We start from the raw sequence: 14,717 nt of genomic DNA, 5'->3' as shown, positions 1-14,717 counted from the left end.
GGGCCCCGTCAAAATCCGTTGAGACGACACTGTATGAACTGTGGTTTGGCAGGAAACCTAATCTATCGTTTCTTAAAGTTTGGGGATGCAACACTTATGTCAAAAGGCTTCAGCCTGATAAGCTCGAACCTAAATCAGAGAAGTGCATCTTCATAGGATACCCTAAAGAAACTATTGGGTACACCTTCTACCACAGATCCGAAGGCAAGATATTTGTTGCTAAGAATGGGTCCTTTCTAGAGAGGGAGTTTCTCTCAGAAGAAGTGAGTGGGAGGAAAGTAGAACTTAATGAGGTAATTGTACCTTCTCTTGAATTGGAAAGTAGTACATCAGATAAAACCGTTCCCATGATGCCTACACCAACTAGAGAGGAAGCTAATGATGATGATCATGAAACTTCAAATCAAGATACTACTGAACTTCGCAGGTCAACTAGAACACGTCCAACACCAGAGTGGTACGGTAATCCTTTTCTGGAAGTCATGTTATTAGACCAAGGCGAACCTACGAACTATGAAGAAGCTATGCTGAGCCTAGATTCCGACATATGGCTTGAGGCCATGAAATATGAGATAGGATCCATGTATGAGAACAAAGTGTGGACTTTGGTGGACTTGCCCGATGATCGGCAGGCCATTGAAAATAAATGAATCTTCAAGAGGAAGACATACGCTGATGGTAATATCACCGTCTATAAAGCTCAACTTGTCACAAAAGGGCTTTGACAAGTTCAAGGAGTTGACTACGATGAGACTTTCTCACCCGTAGTGATGCTTAAGTCTGCCCGAATCATGTTAGTAATTACCGCATTTTACAATTATGAAATCTGGCAAATGGACGTCAAAACTGCATTCCTTTATGGATTTCTTAAAGAAGAGTTCTATATGATGCAACCAGAGGGTTTTGTCGATCCTAAAGGTGCTAAAAAGTGTGCAAGCTGCATTGATCCATCTATGGACTGGTGCAAGCATCTCAGAGTTGGAAGATACACTTTGATGAGGTGATTAAAGCATATGGTTTTATACAGACTTATGGTGAAGCTTGTATTTGCAAGAAAGTGAGTGGGAGCTCTATAGCATTTCTGATATATATATGTGGATGACATATTGTTGATTGGAAATGATATAGAATTTTTGGATAGCATAAAAGGATACTTGAATAAGAATTTTTCAATGAAAGACCTCGGTGAAGCTGCTTACATATTAGGCATCAAGATCTATAGGGATGATCGAGACACTTAATAGGACTTTCGCGAAGTACATACCTTGGCAAAGTTTTGAAGAAGTTCAAAATAGACCAGTCAAAGAAGGAGTTCTTGCCTATGTTGCAAGGTGTGAAGTTGAGTAAGACTCAAAGCCCGACCACGGTAGAAGATAGAGATAGTATGCCTCAGCCATAAGTTATATGAAGTATGCCATGCTGTGTACCAGACCTATTGTGTGCCTTGTCATGAATTTGTCAAGGGGTACAATAGTGACCTAGGAGTAGATCACTAGACAGTGGTCAAAATTATCCTTAGAGGACTAAGGAAATATTTCTTGGTTATGGAGGTGATACATAGTTTGTTGTAAAGAGTTACGTCGATGCAAGCTTTGACACCGATTCAGATGACTCTGAGTCTCAATCTGGATACATATTGAAAGTGGGAGCAATTAACTAGAGTAGCTCTATGCAGAGCATTGTAGACATAGAAATTTGCAAAATACATACGGATCTGAATGTGAGAGGCCGTTGACTAAACTTCTCTCACAAGAAAACTGAAGGAAATATGCCCTAGAGGCAATAATAAAGTTGTTATTAATATTTCCTTATATCATGATAAATATTTATAATTCATGCTAGAATTGTATTAACCGGAAACTTGATACATGTGTGGATACATAGACAAAACAGAGTGTCCCTAGTATGCCTCTACTTGACTAGCTCGTTAATCAAAGATGGTTATGTTTCCTAGCCATAGACATAGTTTTTGCGAAAAGCCAATTTTCCCTACAACAAAGGAATAAGTTTTATTTTAACTATCATGGTAGTTGAAACATCATTGAGAAGGTTCCTCCAACTCAATCCCAATTAAAAGTAATTATCAACCCAACAATGTTAAATTAGAGTGATGAGATACTTAGGATAATCCAAGTACTAGATACTCAAGATGTCCATAACCGGGGACACGGCTAACCATGATTAGATTGTACACTCTGCAGAGGTTTGCGCACTTATCCCCACAAGACTCGATCGCCTCCGTTGGATTTCTCGCACTAAATGGTGTTTGAGAAACGGATGACCGAGACACAGTCTTTCAGAAACATTAACTCTTTACTCCGGGCAGACCATACCAACCTACATCCCTCTACCTGCTGATCCACCTCTTCAAGAGCTCATGCAACTTACCCAACTATGCTAGAGCCCATAATAGCATGTGGCTGCACACGGATGTTTCTAGCATGAAAAATCTCAGTTCCCTTTGAGCCTGGGTGGCGGGACTTAGGATGATCACACCGGTACTCCGGGATATCCTAGGACAACACTGGATTCTCCAGGTGCCCGACAAGCAATCCACCCAGATGTGTATTAAAGTTGCCACCTTAAGTTGTACCATTAATTAATCATCTCACATCTGTCATGGATTCACTCACCCAAACCACGTCTACGAGCATAGCATAGCAATATAAGCAATACGTAGAAGTAACTCCCAAGGCTTTGAATATAACAGGGCAATTGGTTCTACCTCATCAACTACTTCCCAAAACCCACAAGTTAACCATATCCTAATCATGCAGTGTTTGAGGATTGGAGCTAATGCATAAAAACTGGGTATGAAAAGAGTATGATCAATGTGTTACTTGCCTTGCTGACGATCCGCAAAACCTAGGGACTCGTAGTAGCATGCTTCGCACTCCGGGAATTCTATCGCAAACAAACAATAGCATACATAAGCAATCAAGCAAGGAAGCACGGATAAATCTCAAATAAGAAGATCTAACCAGAAAGTTCAACTTAAGAACTTCGGTTTGCAAAAAGAATCAAATCAAACGGAGCAACGAAACTCAAACTGCGAAAGAAACAAGATCCGTTTACTAATCTGGACTAAAGTCAAATTTTACAGTACCAAAATCTTGTTCAAGTTGATTAAATAGAAAGAGGGTTTCGAGACGAAGATCTAGGTGCTTGAATCGCCTGATTCCGATAAACGAGCGAAAAGATAAACTGAAACGAAAATCGGATCAGAAATCGCGATCGAAAAATAATGGCGGAAAACCCGAGAAAAAGAAAAACTGACGAACAGGCTAACGAACGAACGTTCGTTGCCTGTAACTAACGAGCAAAAACCGTTCGTTAAAACGAACATACGGATGAACGTCCGCTAAATAACTAAACCGAAAAAATAAAACCTGTCTATTAAAAAGAAACGGACTAGGGTTTTCTAAAAAAACCGGATCGGTTTTCTAAAAAAACCGGCGGCGGCGGCTACCTCGTCGGATCCGGCGGGGCTCGGGGCTCCGGCGGGGCTAGGTGGCGCTGGCGGCGACGGCGGAGGGCGACGCGGGGCGCCTCGGCGGTGGTGCGGCAGTAGCGGCGAGCGGCGGCGGCTTGCGGCGGCGGCGGCTCCGGCTTGAGGCTCTAGGGGGGGCCCGGATCGGCTTTTATAGGGGGGTGGTGGCTTGCGGGAGGGGGCAGGGGGACGTGGCCAACTCGGCCACGGCGGGCGGCGGTCGCGGTCTCCGTGTGGGAGACGGCGGCGGGGAGGCGGTGGCGCGGGGTGGGCCGACCTGGCTCGGCTGGGCTTCGGCCCAGTCAGGCGCTGAAGTTATAAAAAAAAATTCGCCGAAACTTAAATAAATCCTAGAAAATAAAATAAAAATCTAAAAAATGCCAAAACAAATTTTCATCGTCTAAGTAAAATATTTAGAACAAGATGAACATTTTCTTGGCCCTAAAATGCAACTTTGAAAAACGTGCAATTTTTCTGATGCAAATAAAATAGCAATAAACTCCGAATAAAAACAAATATTTGATTTTAATATTTTTCCTCCAATACTTCATTTATTTTGGAGAAGTCATATTATCTCCTCTCATATATTTTAATATGAAATATTTTCGGAGAGAAAATAATTAAAACCAAAATCCTCGTTTCAATATTTGATAGAATTCAAATATGAAAACAGTGAAATCCCCAACTCTCTCTGAGGGTCCTTGAGTTGCTTAGGATTTCGAGGATCGCGAAACGAAATGCAATAAAATATGATATGCAGGAATGATCTACGTATAACATTCCAAATTGAAAAATTTGGGATGTTACAAACCTACCCCCCTTAAGATGAATCTCGCCCTCGAGATTCGGGTTGGCTAGAAAATAGGTGTGGGTGGTCTTTGCGAAGATCATCCTCTCGTTCCCAGGTGGCTTCATCCTCGGTACGGTGGCTCCACTGAACTTTGCAAAACTTGATAACCTTGCTGCGGGTGACTCGGCTGGCAAATTCAAGAATCCTGACTGGCTTTTCCTCATAGGTCAGATCACTGTCCAACTGAATCGCCTCCAAGGGCACTGTATCTCGTAACGGTATATCAGCCATCTCAGCATGACTCTTCTTCAACTATGAAACGTGAAACACATCATGAACTCCTGACAGTCCTTCAGGTAACTCCAACTTGTAGGCAACTTCTCCCATTCGTTCCAAAATTCGATGCGGTCCTACAAATCTCGGGGCTAACTTTCCCTTGACTCCAAAATGTTTCACTCCTCGCAGAGGTGACACTCGCAGATATGCTCTATCTCCAATTTCATAGATTACCTCCTTGCGTTTCGAATCTGCATAACTCTTCTGCCTGGACTGAGCTACCTTTAGTCTATCGCGAATCAACTTAACCTGCTCTTCAGACTCCTTGATCAAATCTGGTCCAAACAACTGTCGATCTCCAACTTCATCCCACATCAACGGTGTTCTGCACCTTTGTCCATACAGGGCTTCGAACGGTGCCATCTTCAAACTGGCCTGGTAACTATTGTTGTATGAGAATTCCGCGTAGGGCAAATTGTCATCCCAACTAGATCCATAATCCAGCGCGCAGGCTCTCAACATATCCTCCAGAATCTGGTTGACTCTCTCGGCTGTCCATCTGTCTACGGGTGGAATGCTGTACTGAACTCCAACCTTGTCCCCAAAGTCTGGTGCAGCTGATGCCAAAACTTTGAAGTAAAGTGTGTTCCTCTATCTGATACTATGGTCCTCGGAACTCCATGCAGACATACGATCCTGGTCATATATATCTTGGCCAACTTCGCACTTGTATAGGTGGTTTTCACTGGGATAAAGTGAGCCACTTTGGTCAAGCGATCAACTACTACCCATATAGAATCATATCCTGATTTGGTCCTGGGCAATCCGGTGATAAAATCCATGCCAAGTTTATCCCACTTCCATTCGGGTATCGGCATAGGCTGTAACAATCCTGCTGGCTTTTGATGCTCTGCCTTCACTCTCTGACATACATCACATACAGCTACATACTCGGCAATATCCTTCTTCATACCAGTCCACCAGAAACGTTCCTTCAAATCCAAATACATCTTGGTGTTTTCGGGTTGTATCGAGTATGGTGAGTCATGAGCCTCCTGAAGTATTAACTTCCTGATCTCTGTGTTATTGGGCACATAAACACGGTCCTCAAACCATAAGGTGTCGTGCTCATCCTCACAAAAACCTTTGGCCTTTCCTTTGCTCATTCTCTCTTTTATCTCGGCAATCTCTTTGTCATCCTTCTGAGCTTCTCGAATCTTTCCTAACAATGTATACTGAACCTCCATTGTTGCAACAAAACCTCTAGGAACAATCTCCAATCGAAGTTCCCTGAGATCCTCAGCTAACTCCTTTGGCAATCCCGTGCTTACTAGGGTGTTAGCATAACTCTTCCGACTCAAAGCGTCTGCTACGACATTGGCCTTGCCTGGATGATAGTGAAGCTTCATGTCCTAATCCTTTATAAGCTCCAACCATCTCCTCTGCCTAAGGTTCAACTCTTCTGTGTGAAAATGTATTTCAAACTCTATTATCCGTGTACATATCACAACGGTTTCCAATAAGGTAATGTCTCCAAGTCTCCAACGCATGCACTACGGCAGCCAACTCCAAATCATGCATGGCATAATTCAATTCGTGCGGTTTTAGTTGTCGTGAGACATACGAAACAACTCTTCCGTCCTGCATAAGCACACTTCCAAGTCCTAGGCGAGAGGCGTCGCAATACACTTGGAAATCCTTGCGTATATCCGATAGAATCAGCACTGGGCTGTAGTCAAACGTTTCTTTAGCTCCTGAAAACTTGCCTCACATTCTTCCGTCCATTTAAATTTGGTATCCTTCTTCAGTAACTCCGTCATTGGCTTCACAATCTTGGAAAAATTCTCAATGAATCTCCGGTAGTATCCTGCGAGTCCAAGAAAACTACGGATCTCGCTAACTGAAGTGGGTGCCAACCATTCAGTGACTGACTGAACCTTGGTGGGATCTACTGCTATACCTTCTCCTGATATAACATGTCCAAGGAATCCGACTTCCTTCAACCAAAACTCACATTTGCTGGACTTGGCATACAACTGGTGTTCCCTGAGTTTCTCGCGAACTAAACGTAAATGCTCCTTGTGCTCCTCCTCATTCTTCGAGTATACCATTATATCATCAATGAACACCACAACAAACTTATCCAAATATTCCATGAACACCTTGTTCATCATGCTCATGAAATAGGCAGGGGCGTTAGTCAGTCCAAATGACATGACCGTATATTCATACAACCCGTACAGTGTGGTGAATGCTATCTTTGGTATATCCTTCTCTCGAATCTTCAGCTGGTGATATCCTGATCACAGATCGATCTTTGAAAACACCTTAGCTCCTTGCAGCTGGTCAAACAAATAATTGATCATCGGCAGTGGGTATTTGTTCTTGATCGTCACCTCATTTAACGCGCGATAATCAACAACCATTCTTAGAGAATTATCCTTCTTCTCAACCAAAAGCACTGGGGCTCCCCATGGGGATGAGCTCCGTCGAATGTAACCTTTCTCCAATAACTCCTTGATGTGCTTCTTAATCTCGTCCAAATCATTTGCGGGCATCCGGTATGGTCGCTTCGATATAGGCCCGGTGCCTGGCAATAGTTCTATCAAAAACTCGATGTCTCGATCCGGTGGCATGCCTGGTAATTCCTCTGGAAAAACATCTGGGTAATCCTGTACTATAGGCACTTCCTCCTGAACAACTCCCGTGAGGGTATTTACTTGGCTCCTCCTAGGCGCATGCCTAGATACATACTTAATCCTTTTTCCCTCAGGGGTGGTGAGATAAATTGACTTACTAGCACAGTCAATGCTTCCTCCATACTTTGACATCCAGTCCATGCCTGATATCACATCCAATCCTTGTGACTCCAAAATTATTAGGTCTGACGGGAAAACATGGCTACCAATGGTTAAGGGTATCTGATCGCACCATCGGCTAGCCATATACTCTGCTCCAGGTGAACTCACTAACACAGGGGTCCTAAGGGTTTGGGTTGGTAGTTTAAACTTATCCACGAATCCCCTTGATATGTATGAATGTGATGCACCAGTATCAAAAAGAACAAGGGCGGTAAAAGACTTAACCAAAAACTTACCGATAACCGCGTCTGGCTGCTCTTCAACCTCCTCCACGTTAACGTGGTTCACTTGTCCTTTGTTGAATGGATTGGGCTTCTTCCCAGCGCTCCCGTTACCATTTCCATTCTTTGCTTCAGGGCACTCCGTGGCATAGTGTCCAGTCTTTCCGCACTTGAAGGAAGTAATGTGACTTAGGTCTCTCTTGGCGGGTGTGGCTGGATTGGAGCGGTTCTGATTGTTGCTTGTTCCGTTCCCAGTCCCATTCTTAGAACCATTGTGGTTATGCGAACTTCCTCCGGTGTGGTTATGACCTCCATGGTTATGAACAAGTCCTCCTGAGTTCGGGGTTAGGAGAGGCTTCTGCTGAGCTCCGGAGTTGTATCTTCCTTGCCCATACTTCCTCTTACGGCTCTCAATCTGCTGCTGCTTCCCTTCAATCATAAGAGCCTTATCTACCAACTCCTGGTAGTTGTTGAATGTTGCCACCATCAACTGCATGCTCTTCTCATCATTCAGCCCTTCCATAAACTTCTCCTGCTTCGCGGCATCTGTGGCCACATCATCAGGGGCATCGCGAGATAACTTGCTAAACGCATCCACGTACTAAGCCACAGTACGGTTCCCCTGGCGTAAGTTGCGAAACTCACGCTTCTTCATATTCATAGCTCCGGTTGAGACATGGGCTGTACGGAAAGCTTGCTGAAACTGATCCCAAGTAACGTTGGCTATGGGGAAAGTGGCCGTATAATTCTCCCACCATGAGGCTGCTGGTCCATCCAATTGATGTGCGGCAAAGCGCACCTTCTCATCATATGTGCAACCTACGATGGTCAACTCCCTTCCAATACGGCGTAGCCAATCATCTGCAACTATAGGCTCGGTGCTACTGGAAAACACCGGCGGCTGCAACCTCAGAAAGCGAGTTAAGTTGTCAACTGGAGGCGGGTTGTTGTTGTTGCCTTGGTTCTGGACTAACAATTGCATCAAGGCATTCTGCTGCTGGATCAACTGAGTGAGTTCTGGCGGGAAGGCAAATCTGGTGTCACGTCTCGGAGGCATCTATCGGGTTTAGAGGGGAGAGATTAGAATAGAAAAGGGGGTCTAGTGAGAAAGCACTACCCATATGCACATGAGACAAACACAATCATTTCACTCAATCAATCAAGCAAGGGCATACAAACGGTGTAGAAATATCGTAAAAAGTACTCAACTACTACTATATACATGGGGGAATACTACTAATCATTTGGTGGTCATCTAGAAATTTTGATCGGTGGAAGACTCCATGATGTCTGCTCCAGCTTCGTCTTCAAAGTCATCTTCACCGGGGACGGAGTCGGTGTCGTCGATGATGATGTAGTTCTCCGGGCAAGTGGAATCGCCGTCCTCTCCTCCCGGCTTGGGGTCTCCCAAGAATACTCCGATCTTCTTTATCAAGTCATCATTCTTCTCCAATAGTGTTGCAATTTCCTCCTCATATCCATCACGTGTAGACTTAAGTTCTTCTTCCAGCTCGATGATCCTTGTCTACGCCTTCTTCAAATCTATCATATCTGCGCACATCTGGTTCTCCTGGCGTCGAATGTGTTGGTTTAACTCCTGGATGAAAGCTGCAATGGATCTGTCCTTCTTGGTGCTGATCATCTCCCATTGCTCATTCTGACGCCCACATATCTGATAGATAGTGTCCTTAAGATCCTTGTTGTAGACTTCTCCAATGCGTCCCATGGTAATGTGGGCTGCCATGCTCTTGCCTAGGCTCCAGGTGGGTGCTTCAAAAGAAAACTCTATGGGCTTAGTGGTTGGCGAGAACGTCCTTCCTGGTACTTGAACTTGAATCATCCAGCGCCCCTCTTCTGGTAAAGTTGCGTTGTAAGTCCCGGTGAAGCTTGGTATTCCGATGTTCAGGTACCTAGTGACTTCCTTCAAGTGGCGTCCAAAGGGGGTGTCTTCATCCGATTGTACAAACTTGTTCCTTGAATCCTCCATCCTAAGAGTAGACAATGGAGAGGAGTCAGAAATGAGTAGAGAAGAGTGACCTATGGGTTATCTTAGTGGTCGTGTTCTACACTCAACGTGTGCTCTGATACCATCTTGTAGCGACCCGACCTCAAACGGTCAAGTCTCTGTGCTTCAGTGTCATCCCTGGATCGGTAATGCTGACACACACAGTACTCGAAGGATTTATAACAGAGTAGCAATCACACACTTACTACATCAAATGTCTCAAAAGAGAACTTATTACAATAAATATGGCTTAAGGCTATCTAATACGATAACAGCGGAAGGCTTGGAAGATAAAGTGAGTCCATCAACTCCAACGGCATAGCTGAGCTGCACGGCAACGACCTAATGAATCTTCACTACTAGGAAAAGGGCTATAGATGAAATGGCCACTAATGGCGCACCAGACATGTGGTGCGCCACTACTATATAGCAGTGGCGCACCATGTGCTGGTGCACCATTAGTGTGAAAGACACTAATGGCGCACCAGACACACGGTGCGCAACTAGTAACAATTTTTTAATTATTTTTCCAAACATACTAATGGCGCACCAGGGCACAGTGCACCATTACTAGTTCTAACTAGTAATTGCGCACCAGCCACATAGTGCGCCACTACTATATTTTTTTGCAAAACTACTAATGGCGCACCAGGGTATAGTGCACCATTACTACTTTAAACTAGTAATGGCGCACTGTGCCCTGGTGCGCCATTAGTGTATATTTATTTTTTATTTTTTTGCAAAACTACTAATGGCGCACCACCAGTAGGTGCGCCATTAGTAACCAGGGTTACTAATGGCGCATTTGTAGGTGGTGCGCCATTAGTAACCTGGGACCAGCTAGATATTTTGGACAGCCACACCTACCCACTCACTTTCCCCACTTCATTCTCTCCACCTCCTCCTCCAAGCTTGTCTCGGCTGCCTCCTCCTCCTCACCTCATTTGCACCATAGATTCATCCAAATTAAGTGGTTAAATTACCTTTTTTTGATAGGTAAGTAAGGGGGAAGCTATCTTTATGTTGTTCTCCCTCCAACAACGTGCACATGCACTTTTTATGGCCTAGCTAGATCTATGTATGTTTGTGGTGTTGCATATGTTTGTGGTGTTGCATATATGTTTGTGTTTGCAGGTACCGGTATTTGAAATGCGATAGTTGCCAAAATTTTGCCGGAATGTTGATTCACTTCCGTTTCGGCGAGAATTTTGGCACTATGCATTCTTTTTTGTCCTATTTTTAGGGAAAGTCATGCCAAATTTTTTCTTGGTTCTAAAATATCGTTTTGCTCTACCCCGCAGGCGACCATGGTCTGCACGATGACCGAAGGCATCGTGAATAGGTTTTTGAGCTCCGCGAAGGCCGAGATGCTTCAAAAGAACAAGACGGAGATAAGATGTCCGTGTCGAAGATGCAAGCTAAAGAGCCTTATTGCGGACCTGGATTCCGGGCAGGTGCGGGACCACCTGCTCTTGCGTGGTTTCATGGATGGCTATCGGTGGCAAGGTGATGAAGATGACTATGAAGTCGTCCACGGGGGCCGGGCAAGAAATGAGGAAGGGCAGCAAGACAACCACCGCGGCTCGGGCGGGCGAGAAGACGAAGAATCTCCAGGACATGATCACGACGGTGATGCTATACACAGTCATCATGTAGAAGATGTCGGACATGATGATGAGGAAGATGCCGGAGCAGACGAAGGGCATGATCATGAAGATGAATATGCCCGCGGAGCAGACGACGATGGACCATCGATGGGCTGGGTGCAGGACCCTCATATTCAAGAGCTGCTTCTCAAGCAGACGGATAACGCAAGAGCTGCCGCCCGAGAGAAAGCCAAGCTGGATCAACTGGAGATAGACGCGGTTACTCCATTGTATGAAGGATGCAGGCCCGAGGATACCCGCCTGAAAGTAATGCTCATGGCTCTGGAGATGAAGGTAAAACACAAAATGACCTACGCATGCTTCGACGAGAACATGTCATTCTGGCACGAACGTCTTCCCAAGGGGAACAAGTGCCCGACCAGTTTCGAGGAGGCGAAGAAAATCGTGTGTCCTCTGGATTTACCTCACGTGAAATACCATGTGTGCATGAACAATTGCATCATTTATCGGGACGAGCACGCGGAGTCTACCATATGTCCGGTGTGCGGCGTCACTCGATACAAGAAGAGGAAGAAAGCTCCTCGAAAAGTGGTGTGGTACTTTCCGATCACTCCTCGTCTGCAGTGGTATTTCGCGGACCCTAAGGTAGCAAAGCTCCTGCGTTGGCACGCGGATAGGGAGGAGAAGAAGCGAGAAGATGACGCAAATGATCCGGAGATAAATAAAAAAGACAAGATGCTGAGTCACCCTAAGGATGGGAGCCAGTGGCAAGCGTTGAACTTCGAACACCCAGAATTTGGGAAGGATCCAAGGAACATCGTGCTGGGCGCGAGCACCGATGGAGTCAATCCATTTGGCAGCCAGAGAAGCACACATAGCACCTGGCCTGTGTTTGTGTGGATGTACAACCTTCCCCTGGTTGTGCATGAAGAGGAAGTACATTCACATGAGTATGCTAATTGAAGGGCCGAAACAACCAGGGAATGTCATCAATCTGTATCTGGGGCTGCTGAAAGAGAAGCTAGACATGCTGTGGAAAACTCCAGCCAATACGTGGGACGCCGCAGAGAAAGAATATTTCCCTATGAGAGCCGCACTGCTCACGACGGTGCACGACTATCTCGGTTACGGATATCTCGCGGGGCAGGTGGTCCACGAATTTTCTGGATGCGTCAGGTGCATGGATGACACAACGTATCGCCAGCTAGATAGAGATCCCGGGTCTTCGAAAAGCGTGTTCATGGGACATCGAAGGTGGCTTTGCGACGATGACCCGTGGAGGAAACGCAAGGATCTGTTCGATGGTGAAACCGAACCCCGAAGACGCCCGCGTACGAGGGGCGGCGAGGAAATAGACGAGCTGTTGAAAAATTGGAAAGATTGCCCACTGCTAGGAAAGAAGCAAAAGGCGCCAGAGCCGGGAAAGAAGCGAAAGGCACCAGAGCCGCTGCTGAAGGTATGGAAAACGAGGTCTGTTTTCTGGGACTTGCCGTACTGGAAGATCCACCATGTGCCTCACAGCCTTGATGTCATGCATATCACGAAGAACGTGTGCGAGAGTCTGCTTGGTACCCTGCTCAACATGCCAGAGAGGACCAAAGATGGGCCGAAAGCAAGGGCAGACTTGAAATCAATGGGCATCAGGGAGGAGCTTCACGCTAATGATGATGATGATGATGAGGCGAAGCAGGACATGGAAAGTCGTCGCAAAGGCAAAAAGGCCAAGAAGACCGGAAATGACTACCCTCCCGCGTGCTTCACTCTAAGTCAGGAGGAGATCGATCAGTTTTTCACCTGCCTCGTAGGAGTAAAACTTCCTTACGATTACGCGGGGAAGATAAGCAGATACCTAGACCCAGTGAAGCAGAAGTTCAGCGGGATGAAGTCTCACGACTGTCACGTGCTGATGACGTAGATACTTCCAGTTGCAATCCGTGGGATCATGGACACGCACGTCCGTGAAACGCTATTTGGCCTATGCAACTTTTTCGACGTCATCTCTCAGAAGTCGGTTGGCGTGAGGCAACTCAGAAGGCTACAGGAAGAGATCGTGGTGATACTATGCGAGCTTGAGATGTACTTCTCGCCCGCATTCTTCGACGTTATGGTGCATCTGCTGGTCCATATCGTGGAGGATATCATCCAACTCAGGCCGACGTTCCTGCACAGCATGATGCCATTCAAAAGGATGAATGGTGTCATCAAAGGATACGTTCGCAACATGGCACGTCCAGAGGGAAGCATAGCCAGGGGCTTTCTGACCGAAGAGTGTATCTCCTACTGCACGAATTATCTAGGCATCGAGAACCCCGTTGGTATGCCCGTCAACAGGCACCTCGGCAGGCTCGCTGGATGGGGTCACCGTGAGGGTCGCCGCGAAATGCATGTCGACTTCGAGGGTCGACTCGCCGACTTTGAAAGAGCAAACCTAGTCGCTCTACAACACATAGACGTGGTCGATCCTTGGGTGGTAGAGCACAAAACCTTTATTGAGAAGACGTACAATGACCGAGGCCAACAGAGGACGGACGGAGATATAATCAAAGAGCACAACTCATGTTTCACGCGCTGGTTCAAGCAGAAGCTTCTGTTGTACCCTTTACATGAGGATTCTTCCGCAGAAGAACAACTCATATTCGCCTTGCCACAGGGCGCCGAGCACAACCTAATGATGTATGAGGCGTACGATATCAACGGCTACACATTCTACACCGAGGACAAGGACATGAAGAGCGATGGTTATCAGAACTCCGGGGTAACGATGGAATCCTACACCGGTAACGACAAGGACAGATACTATGGAAGGATCAAGGAGATCTGGGAGCTGAGCTACGCTGGAGAGAAGGTCCCGATGTTCCGTGTCAGATGGGCCAAGAGCGTCATAAAAGAAGACCGGTATTTCACCACCATGGTTATACCCGAAGCCAAATCTAAGACCGCAGGCGCGAACGTCACCGCGAAAAATGAGCCATGGGTACTGGCTTGCCAAGTGGACCAATGCTTCTTCATTACCGACCCGTCAAAGCCCAGTCGTGTTGTCGTGAGGAGAGGCAAAATGAAGATCATGGGAATGGATGGAGTCGCCAATGAGCAAGACTTCGACAAGTACGGCGACCCGAAGATGGAACATGACGAGACGATGAAGTATCAGCATACACCACAAGAAGAAGCAGGACAACCCTACCTATAGGACGTCCATTCAAGAGAAGAACTCCATTTACGAAAAATAAGGGCAAGAAGATTGTGAACAGATAGCTAGCTAAGATCGATTGTATTTAAATTGTAGCCTTCATTTCTCGATTGTATTTCATGGGCACTTTTTGAACTCATGAATATTTTTAAATTTCATGGACACTCGATCTCGATCCCCCTCCAACTCGATCGCTATCCCACCTCGCCAGATCCGGTCCCCCTCGCCGCCGAGCACCCCCCGCACCCTCTCCCCCGCTCCACCGGCCGCCGCCGCC

This window comes from Triticum aestivum, chromosome 3D (genome assembly GCF_018294505.1).
Source record: "Triticum aestivum cultivar Chinese Spring chromosome 3D, IWGSC CS RefSeq v2.1, whole genome shotgun sequence".
NCBI classification, from domain to species: Eukaryota; Viridiplantae; Streptophyta; class Magnoliopsida; order Poales; family Poaceae; genus Triticum; species Triticum aestivum.
Note: the sequence above shows the minus strand (reverse complement) of the source record.